This window comes from Jaculus jaculus, chromosome 3, assembly GCF_020740685.1.
Source record: "Jaculus jaculus isolate mJacJac1 chromosome 3, mJacJac1.mat.Y.cur, whole genome shotgun sequence".
Classification (NCBI taxonomy): Eukaryota; Metazoa; Chordata; class Mammalia; order Rodentia; family Dipodidae; genus Jaculus; species Jaculus jaculus.
In genome coordinates, this window is record NC_059104.1 from 130,486,545 (window position 1) to 130,496,335 (window position 9,791).

The 9,791-nt window shown below is 37.8% G+C and overlaps 1 long non-coding RNA gene across 1 annotated transcript; it reads right to left on the bottom strand.

The window, feature by feature from the left end:
• Window positions 1–257: 257 nt before the first annotated feature.
• Window positions 258–9,218, bottom strand: LOC123459399. Its single transcript, XR_006636290.1, has 3 exons — window positions 8,893–9,218; window positions 3,980–4,122; window positions 258–1,892 (listed from the first exon to the last, which is right to left on the bottom strand). It is a non-coding gene; the product is annotated as an uncharacterized LOC123459399 (long non-coding RNA).
• Window positions 9,219–9,791: the final 573 nt, after the last annotated feature.

Below are 9,791 nucleotides of genomic sequence, written 5' to 3' on the forward strand. Positions count from 1 at the left end.
GGGGCAGCTCTCTTCTTAGGATCTGCATCTATCTGGAAAAGAGAAGCAGATTCTCCAACGGAGAGTAAGTTAGCACCCGGAAAATTGAGATAGCACTTACTTTTTTGATAGACAGTATGATAGGTTTAGGCCCTCTTATACCCCATGATTGATGGTAGCTTGGTATTGTAGAGTGGGCTTGTGTTTGGGTATGGTTCTGACTTGTTTCCCAGCTCCAGCTATGGGTCTAGTACCACTGAGTGGATCAGTTAGCCAAATCAAGAGCAACTGATTCCTCACCATGGCTGTGTACCACTATTGCACTTGTGTGGGCATCACATCCGTCAACTCCAAACTTAAAAGAGGAATACTTCAACAATGTAAGTAAATTATTTTTATAGACCTTTTGAAAAAGTACCTATATAATATACAAAAACACCTATAATTTTTTGACATTTTAGTCTTATGGAAATATATAAATAGCCAAGAGATAAATTAAAAACTCAAATGACATACTGCTAAGTGGATAAAGAATTTTGTAAAATATATTCAAAACTGGTGAAAAGAGTATACATACCATTTGAGACGGGGCCTGGAAGAATTACTTGTGTATATGCTTGTGGTTAGTAACTGTCTAAAGACTTTATGTTTTATTTTATACAAATTTCTATCATGAAAATGTGTGTTACACTTAGACTGTGATCTGCTGTAAGGAGCATTCAAGTTTAATTCTTCAATTCATAACAAAAGTGTATTGACATTGTCTTCCCCCTACTCATCTTCCATTCACCTGGATAGGGTAGTATGAAGTACTTTACCATCATGGGGACCATATTCTATTGGAAATGTTTGCCTCCATTTCTTTGCCTCTCTGACCCACTCTATTATAGATGGATGCTTATAAATTATGAGGGTCTTTATAATCTTCCCAGATGAGCCTATTAAATGAGGAATGGGCTCATACAATTCCTGACTCAGTATATTGACTGAAATTGTACACATTAACTGAACCTCAGAATAACTGAATAAATTCAATAGCAATTATTGGAATGCTATAATTTATTCATGAATCCACTAAATGTCCTTTTCTACTCAGAGAAGAGCATTTCCAAGGTGGTGGGTTCTAGCCTCAGTGCAGCCTTACTGGGGGATATTATAATGGCAATCTCGAGACATTCTGAAGGCTAGACAGCTATGAAACCTTATCAGAGGTAGTTAGTAGTTTGTGGTAAATCACATTTATCCATTGTATCAGAGTGTCATTTATGTAGATGAAACATACAGTAGTGCTGCTGGCCCCATAGACATGGCTTGGTGTTCATTTCCTGTCTTCCTCTTTACCCCAAGCAGTCAGAGCTCATTGAACTCATTTTATCATTTATGAATGTTCCACAATTTGTTCAGATCTACATGAGATTTTACACTCGTATGTGTGTGTGTATCTGCTGAAGGAGTATATTCACATTTTATATCATGATAGATTATAATGTAACCATTGAACTCAAGAAGCAGAGAAGTAAATTATTCTAGAAAGTCCATTTGAAATGATACAAACAAGATACACCTCCATGAATTAATATGAACTTTCCATGTGGCATCCTCTGAGAGTGAAGTATGAGATTACAAGGACAATAAAGTGTATAAGTAACAGGTATACTGAATAAAAGCACCTGAACATTTGCTTCTCTAGACTTAGAAAGACATGTGATCTAGTGATGCCACTCACTTCTAGTCTCCAGGCCACAGGGGTTCATTTGGAGTACAATGAGGAGACTAAATTCCATAATTGTGGGCCACAAAGGTAGGCATCCTTACTGTGTGGATACCCATGGTGTTCAGTTTTCAGTCACAGGTTACTGAGGGTTTTGTGCTCATGGTTCATGGACAAAGCCTGTATGCTCTCCAGAAGACAGCTGTGGGTACAAACAGAGACTTGTGAGATGAGAAGTTCTCTTTCTTGTGGGAGTCACTGTTAATCTAGCACATGTTTTTAACCCCCATTCTTCCATATGTATCTCTGTTTTAGATCACTCCATGAAAAGATAAGGATGTGTTCTGTCATTTTCTAGTTTTACACTGGGCTGTTTCCATCAGTATACACAATTTTCTAGTAGTAATTATCTTCATATGATACAAATTCATGGCATATAAATTCACTCCCAGATACAATCAATAATTAAAACAGCCATGTTTATTAGTTTTGCATGGGCTATTCCCGTCACCACTACACCTAATCTATAGTGTTTTGTATTGACATTGATGTAATACCAAACGATGTAATACTAACATGCAAGTGACAACAAACTATAGGATCACACAATGCTTATAGATCACAAATGCTTAAAGATGCACTTGATTATAAACCCTTAAAGGAGGAATCAAAATGCAAGGAAAACACACCTGAATTGAGAATGTTAACTTATGCTTCTTGCCCTTGACAGTTCTCAGTTATTGTATAATAGTTTGCAATGGGATTGTCCTGCAAAATGCAGTGTGTGTGTTTCATCACATCACTATTCTCAGTGTTAGTAATTCAATCTATGAGGTGCAATGTAAAGACATTATGTCATTTTGGGTATATCTTTGAAATAAATGACATTAACTGGATTATTTTGAACTCTCTTTATTGTACCTATCATGAGGTAAGTATGTGTTCCATATGCTTCTATCATTATCTGATGCCTTGTCACTGGCATAAAAGCAGTGGAGCAACCATAGCATGGACTTAAATATCCAAAACTGTGAGCCAAAGTAAATATTTTATTCCTGTAATTTCGTTAACTGCATTATTTCTTCATGTGTGCATGCATGAGTTTGTAGTATATGTTGTATATGCACATGTTTGCGTGTACATGCATGCACAGAGGCCAAAATAGACATTTGGGTGTCTTCCTCTGTCACTTCTTCATGAATTCCCCTGAGGAAGAGTTTCTTACTGAACCCAGAGATTTTGTTTTTGTTGTTGTTGTTCAGACTGGCTGGCCAGCAAGCATCAGTGATTCTCTAGTGTCTAGTATCTGTTCCCCACAGGATGCTCCCCACAGGAATGTACTTACAGGTGTGTTTGTCTACGCCCAGTTGTTTATGTGGTTGCTGGCAAATTATACTTGGAAAGAGTCATCTCTTTTTTTCCTCATGTTTGTACAGCAAGTGCTCTTTCCAGTTAAGCCGTCTCCTCAATACTTTATTTATTTTTCTTTTCTCTAGCTCAAGCTGACCTGGAATTCACTATGTAATCTTAGGGTGGCCTTGAACTCACGGCGATCCTCCCACCTCTGCCTCCTGACTACTGGGGTTAATGGCATGAGCCACCATGCCCAGGCATCCATTTTTTTGACAGTTATGGAAAGCTGCCTGACACACACCAACCATAATAGCCATAAATGATGTTTTCCAGAAAGGTTTAAGTATGAGCCTTCAGATAGCTTGATAAACCATGTCTGAACATAGTGCTTTGGGAAATTTGACACATAGACTCACATTTAAGAGCTGATTGATGTCACTCAAACTGGTGACTTTTGATGGATTCTATATTGGGAAGGAAGAAAGGGGATAATACTCTGGATTTAGAGGTTTTCCTGAGCAGGAGCACTTGTGTTTGGAATGGTGAATAATAATGAAACCTGCGTGGTTATTCTCTCCACACATGTTTATTCAGTTCCTTAGTTAATTATTTTTTTTTCATTTTAAAAGAGTTGACCAAATCACAACAATAAATATATTACTACTTTGAATTGACATATAGGCAGAATGTTTCCTGGTGATGCATATATTTTTGTTCTTCATACTTCCTTCATGTGAATACCTGATAATACTGTAGCATTTGTATGTAAACTGTGAAATGTTATAAAACTATTAACTGAGATATGGGATTATTTCTTATAATCTTGGGTTTCAATAATGTCAAATTTTAATTCCAAGATTCAGTTGAGATAACACATTAGATTTGGTGTCTGTATAGCAAAGTACCACATGTTTCATGGTTCAAAGACTCACATACACTATTTTGGGTTTCTCTGGGTCAGGTTCCAGATGTAGGTCTAAGACAGAGATCTGTACTGAAGGTCAGCCGAGCACAGATCCCCATTCCATGTGATCTGTTTGTATTTGGATTAAATTCCTGGTGTGAGTCAAGATGATTCACTAGAAAATTATTCCAAAATTTCAAAGTATTAATACCCCACCTTCACAGTCTTTAAAAAACACAAATCACAAAACAGAGAAGAAAAATACCAGTTTAATCTATGAGGCCAGTGTAATTTGATATTAAAACTACATGACAGCATAAGAAAAATATAGCTAAATATAAATTATGAGTGCAGATTCAGATGTGCTCAAGAATGTAATAGTTGGAGATGAATAGATATCTCAGCAGTTAAAGGCTCTTAGAGCTTGTCAATCATACAAGCCTAGGTTCAGTACCCTGTACCTACAAAAAGCCAGATGCACTAAGTGGTACATGCTTCTAGGGTATTTTTGCAGTGGCAAAAGGGCCTGGCACATATACCCCCCCCCCTGCTTTCGCTGTCTGTCTCTCTGTGTGTATATGTGTGTGTGTGTTGGGTGGGGGGAGTAACCAATTCTTATATCATTGTGCATGCTTTTGTTTAACTACATGATAAGGACAATGGAGCCAAATTTATCATTGGTAGTATAAGAGCCTTTGAACAAGCAACATATTGAATCATGTGGTGTTACATTTGGTCATGTATCACATGCTTAAATCAGGATGGGTATGTATGTACACATGTAGACACAAGCTGAGGTATGTGTACATTATGAATTAATTCACACACATATTTCTCTGATCTTTCAGTTGACAGCACATAGAAGCAAAACAGAATCAGAAAATTATGTATTCCTCGTATGCCAAAGTTTCTTTATTGAGGTGGTTGGATTGGGTTTTGTTTTGTTTTGATGTTTTTTTGGTCCATGAAATTATCTATAAAGTCTCAATATCTTTTCTGCAGTTATTGATTACATGTCATCAATTGTTGGACCCCAGGCTGAGCAATCTCTTCATTGTTGGCCAATACATGTTATTTACTAATAGAATGTCAGGGAAGGACAAAGGATCAGCCTACCACAATGGACAGCCAGGTCAGTTCAATAATAGAAAGGTGTATAAGTAGTTGACTAATCGATAAAAATAACAATATATGCAGGATTGAGATATGAGACCCTTTCTGAAGTTATATGTGAGTTGGTAAAGAAAATTAATAGAATGTATATTTATTTTCTACATGCCAGTTTTGCAAAAAATACGGGCTGCAAAAGCATGTACACACACATTTCTGAGAGGTATTTTATATCACTAAATGATTTTAATATTTGCCATATATTAAGGAAATAAAATATATCTATGTTCATGAGCCATCTCTAGAAGAAAATGCCATGCATATAGGTGCAAAAATGAGATGGAAAAATCAAGGCCTTAAACATTCAGTTAAATATAGAAAAATAAATGTGATGAAGTACTAACAAGCATAGTAACAAACCAAATGGTCTATGTATTCAGGAAAGCAAATAAATTACTGCTTTTTCTCTGTGTGTGTGCACGTGTGTGTATTTCTGATTATGAGTGTGGAGTATATGTGGTGTGGTGCATGCATGTGTATGAGCAAATGTATGTCTGTGTATACAGGGGCCACAGAAGGAGTTTTGGTATCATTTTCTATTGCTCATCCTTACACTTCTTTGAGTCAACGTCTTTCCCTAAATCTGGAGGTGCTATTTTTTCAGACAGCAATCCTTAGGGAACCTCTGGTGTCTGTCTGCAGCAGACTAGAGTTACAGTTGTGTGAAGGCATGCTTAGCTGTTTATGTGGATTGCGAGGAGTTGATCTGTGTTGGTCTCAGACCCTCTTTGTCCTTTCTTGTCCCTCCTTCTCAAGAAACAAGTCCTTTAAACACTGAGCTATTTTTCCAGCCCCAAATTAACACCCTTCTAAACATTTCACAGTTTTAAAATGCCTGGCTATACAATGAAGACCATCCACAAAGCCACCTAAACTCGAGATTTCGAGAAAAAAATTCTTATGGTTCTTAGCAAAGCTTTATCCTTCTCATTGTCAAACAAAGGGTTTAGAAAAAGTTTTGGAAGATTTAAAAAGGACAATAAATAATATTTTCTTACCTGATAAACTAATATTATAACACGAGCTAGAGAGGGGGTGATATCAAGATTAACATATGAAAGAATACAATGACTGAGAGAAAATCTGGAAGCCCATCAGGCTAAATGTAAGTGACAGAGAACTTGCAATACAAAGCCTATGCATTCCAAATTCTGGAGAAGGCAGAGGCTATATAAATGACCAGTGAAGAGTCATGACGAGGGTGGCTATGGTCATTTTGAGCTTCTAACATTTTCAGCTGCCTGGTTGCTTCCAATCTAAGAAGTACTATCCTAGCAAATTTTGTTTTGCACCCACTACTCACGTGACTCTGGTTCAAGTACATAGAATCTGGATATTCTATCAGGTGCCCTTTCATCTGGATTCACACTTGTAACTATTAGAAGCCAACTTGCAGGTAAGATTCATTTCTCTATCTCAAAATGATAAAACCTTCAATTGTATACAAAACTGCAATCCTCCTTCCACAGTAGTTTAGATATTGTAGGCTCTTGAATAATGGGTTGTGGTGTGAGGACTGCAAACTGTCATGGAGGTAGTAATCACACACAGCCCATTTACACCCAAGATGATCTCCCTGCCCCAGGACCTATTGAGACTCATGGGTAGGCAGCAGAGATGCATGAAAAGTTGTCTCCAGTTTTACATGCTGATCTTGCTGGGTACTTCCAGACCCATGCACATTCTTCAGTGTCAACACCTAAGGAGGAATAGTGTTTGAAATCTGGGACCCCAGATTCAGTGATCAATGAGTGAGACAAGAGCTTAGCACAGCCTAGCAACAGGAAACACAGCTGATTGACCTTGTTCTGCATTATGCTACTACTATGCTTTGTTCTTTGTTTAGTTCTGATTGGACATATCCTCATTACCAGCCCTCAAGATATAATTTTTTTTTTGTTTTAGATATATGGCCTTGTTATAGTTTGGGCTGACCTAGAATTTACTATGTAGTCTCAGGGTGGCCTTGAACTCACAGCAATCCTCCTACCTCTGCCTCCTGACTGCTGGGATTAAAGGCATGCACCACCGCTCCAAGCTCTAGAATATGGACTTAGTCCTTCCAATAATAAGACATTCCTTTGAACATGAGGAGCAAAAGGGAGGGGATCCATTTTAAAGTAGGTGGCAATCTGAAACAAAAGCCAGAGACATCCATATAGGTAAACTTCTTCTCTGAGCCTAGTAACTTAATAACTCCATCTTTTTCTTTTCTGTTAGAAGTAATGCCTAGTCCTACTGAGGCAAAAGAAATAACCTTAGTGATGCTTCTAGCAGAGATTATCTTTCCAATATTGCAGGATTTAGCACAGAAAGAGTGAGTGCAAGTGATAGGTGCAAACCCTGGCTGGGGAAAGAGTTAAGTCCACGATAACTGGGACTCAAGCAAGTGCTTCTAAATCTCTTGTAGCTACATGCCGACTCATCAGAAATATCCAATAGAAAATCTGCCTGAAGACTGAGAATGGATGAAAGCAACACTCTCTTCATTGCAGAGGCTGTCTGGTACTTATCTCCCAATGAAGATTATCATGAAAAAAAAAAAACTCACTTTTATTTGCTTTGACTTCTTAATATGACACATTCACAAGAATTAGAATAAATTTGATCCCAATTATTTAAGGACAAAGTAGATAACATTTTACAAGAGCATAGTCCTCAATACAGATGGGTGGTGGGAAAATGTGACCATAAATGATGGTCACCTCATAGCATTATCTTGCAGCTAAACCTAAGAACCATGGGAAATGGTCTGAAGTCACTTATGTTTAGGCTTTTGTGACCCTCAACAATGATAAAGCGATATGCAAAGGAAAAAAAATAAAACAGGGGACATGTGATATCTTGGATAATCTCTATTTATACTTCTAAGAAATGTTCCAAATGGAAAAAACTGGACAATAAGAATAAGATGAAATATCTTCTGCTACTCTGTGTAGTACCATCCCATCTCCATATGCTCCCATTTATCACAAGTCACCAAAGAAATTGGAAACCAGCCCTATGGGGCACAGATGTGGAGCCTCCTATCAACTGTCCACTCCTATGGAGATTTAGAAATGGGCCAAATGGAGTGGAAGTGCCAGCCTCTTAATGTTTTGAGAACTGAGTGAACAAATTATGCGTAGAACCTGTAGACTGCATGCAAGACTATACAAGTCAGTGTTTTCTAATATTGACTGTTTCATCCAAAATATATAATGCACATCAACTGTCAATTCTTCACTCACTGAAAATATTTTATTATTTATTTGTAAGGAGAGAGAGAGAGAGAATGCAGGTGTGCAAACACCATATGCATGCAACACTTTGTGCATCTGGCTCTATGTGGGTACTGGGGAATTGAATCCAGGCCTGTAACCACTAAATAATCTCTCCAGCCCTTTCCTAAATTTTGGCAAAGCTTCTACTCCAGTTCACATTTTCATATAATCCTTTGCCATACTTTATTCCTTTGTAAATGATATGTGAACCATAATATTATCCATATGACATCTCCACATGCATTTTCTCTGTAATTTAGCCCACGTAGAGAGCAATGTGTTGAGTGGGAAGTCCTCATTGATGCAGAATTATTTATGTTCACAGCTTTCATTCAGCCTGCACACATTATAGGTCAATATATTGGTTTAATGAAAATTTGTTCTCTGTTTTCCTTTGTTTATGGACCAGGATTTCTCCAGCTATATGGAAGACATTCAAAGTGTCTCCATATTTCAAACACATTGTGTTTAAATGGCTGTTGGTATATGTTCGTAGTAATGGTTTGACTAACCTTGCATGTTAAAGCTTCTTTCTTCCACCCATTAGTAGGTTAACCATTTCTTACCACAGTTCTATTCTGTTCTTCTTGGCATACCTGTAGAAAATATAACATCGCTATGTAAGTGACACCGAGTAGAAAAGTCCCTGTAATACTTGAGGTAGTTTATAAAATAAGAAGTGCAAGATCATCAGAGGGTTATTTCAAGTGCTCTTAGGTGCAGTTTTCTCTTCAAACTTCAATAAGGAAATCATATGCTAAATATTCACTACTGCATACAGGTGACACCCGTCCCCTGACATTGAACATAACTTTAATCTTAAGTGCCTGCAAATGACATGAGACTTAGGTGACTCAGGCCCCAGGATTAAGCTATTAGGAAGGTATGAAACTTAAGAAGGGGGCCTAAGATATGGGAGGAAGTGTATTATGAGACCCTAACTTCTCTCTGTTTTGACACCTGGACCTGTAAAATAGTATCTTTCTGCAAGCATATATTCTTTCTATGACATGTTACCCTTTCTCAGGTCAAAAATTAATGGGACAAAAACACTGCCAAGGAATTGCTAATATGTTAAATCTCCAGGTTAAAGATGACTCAGCTTTAATGGGTTACCATTTCAGAGGTAGGGGAGAAACCTGATTCTAAAAAAGACCCTTTCCATTGTAGGCATGGGGGAACTTGGTGGCCCCTCTAAAGATTCCATGTTTCTCTTTTTTTTTTTTTAATTTTTATTTATTTATTTGAGAGCGACAGACACAGAGAGAAAGACAGGTAGACGGAGAGAGAGAGAATGGGCGTGCCAGGGCTTCCAGCCTCTGCAAACGAACTCCAGATGCATGCGCCCCCTTAAGCATCTGGCTAACGTGGGACCTGGGGAACCGAGCCTCGAACTGGGGTCCTTAGGCTT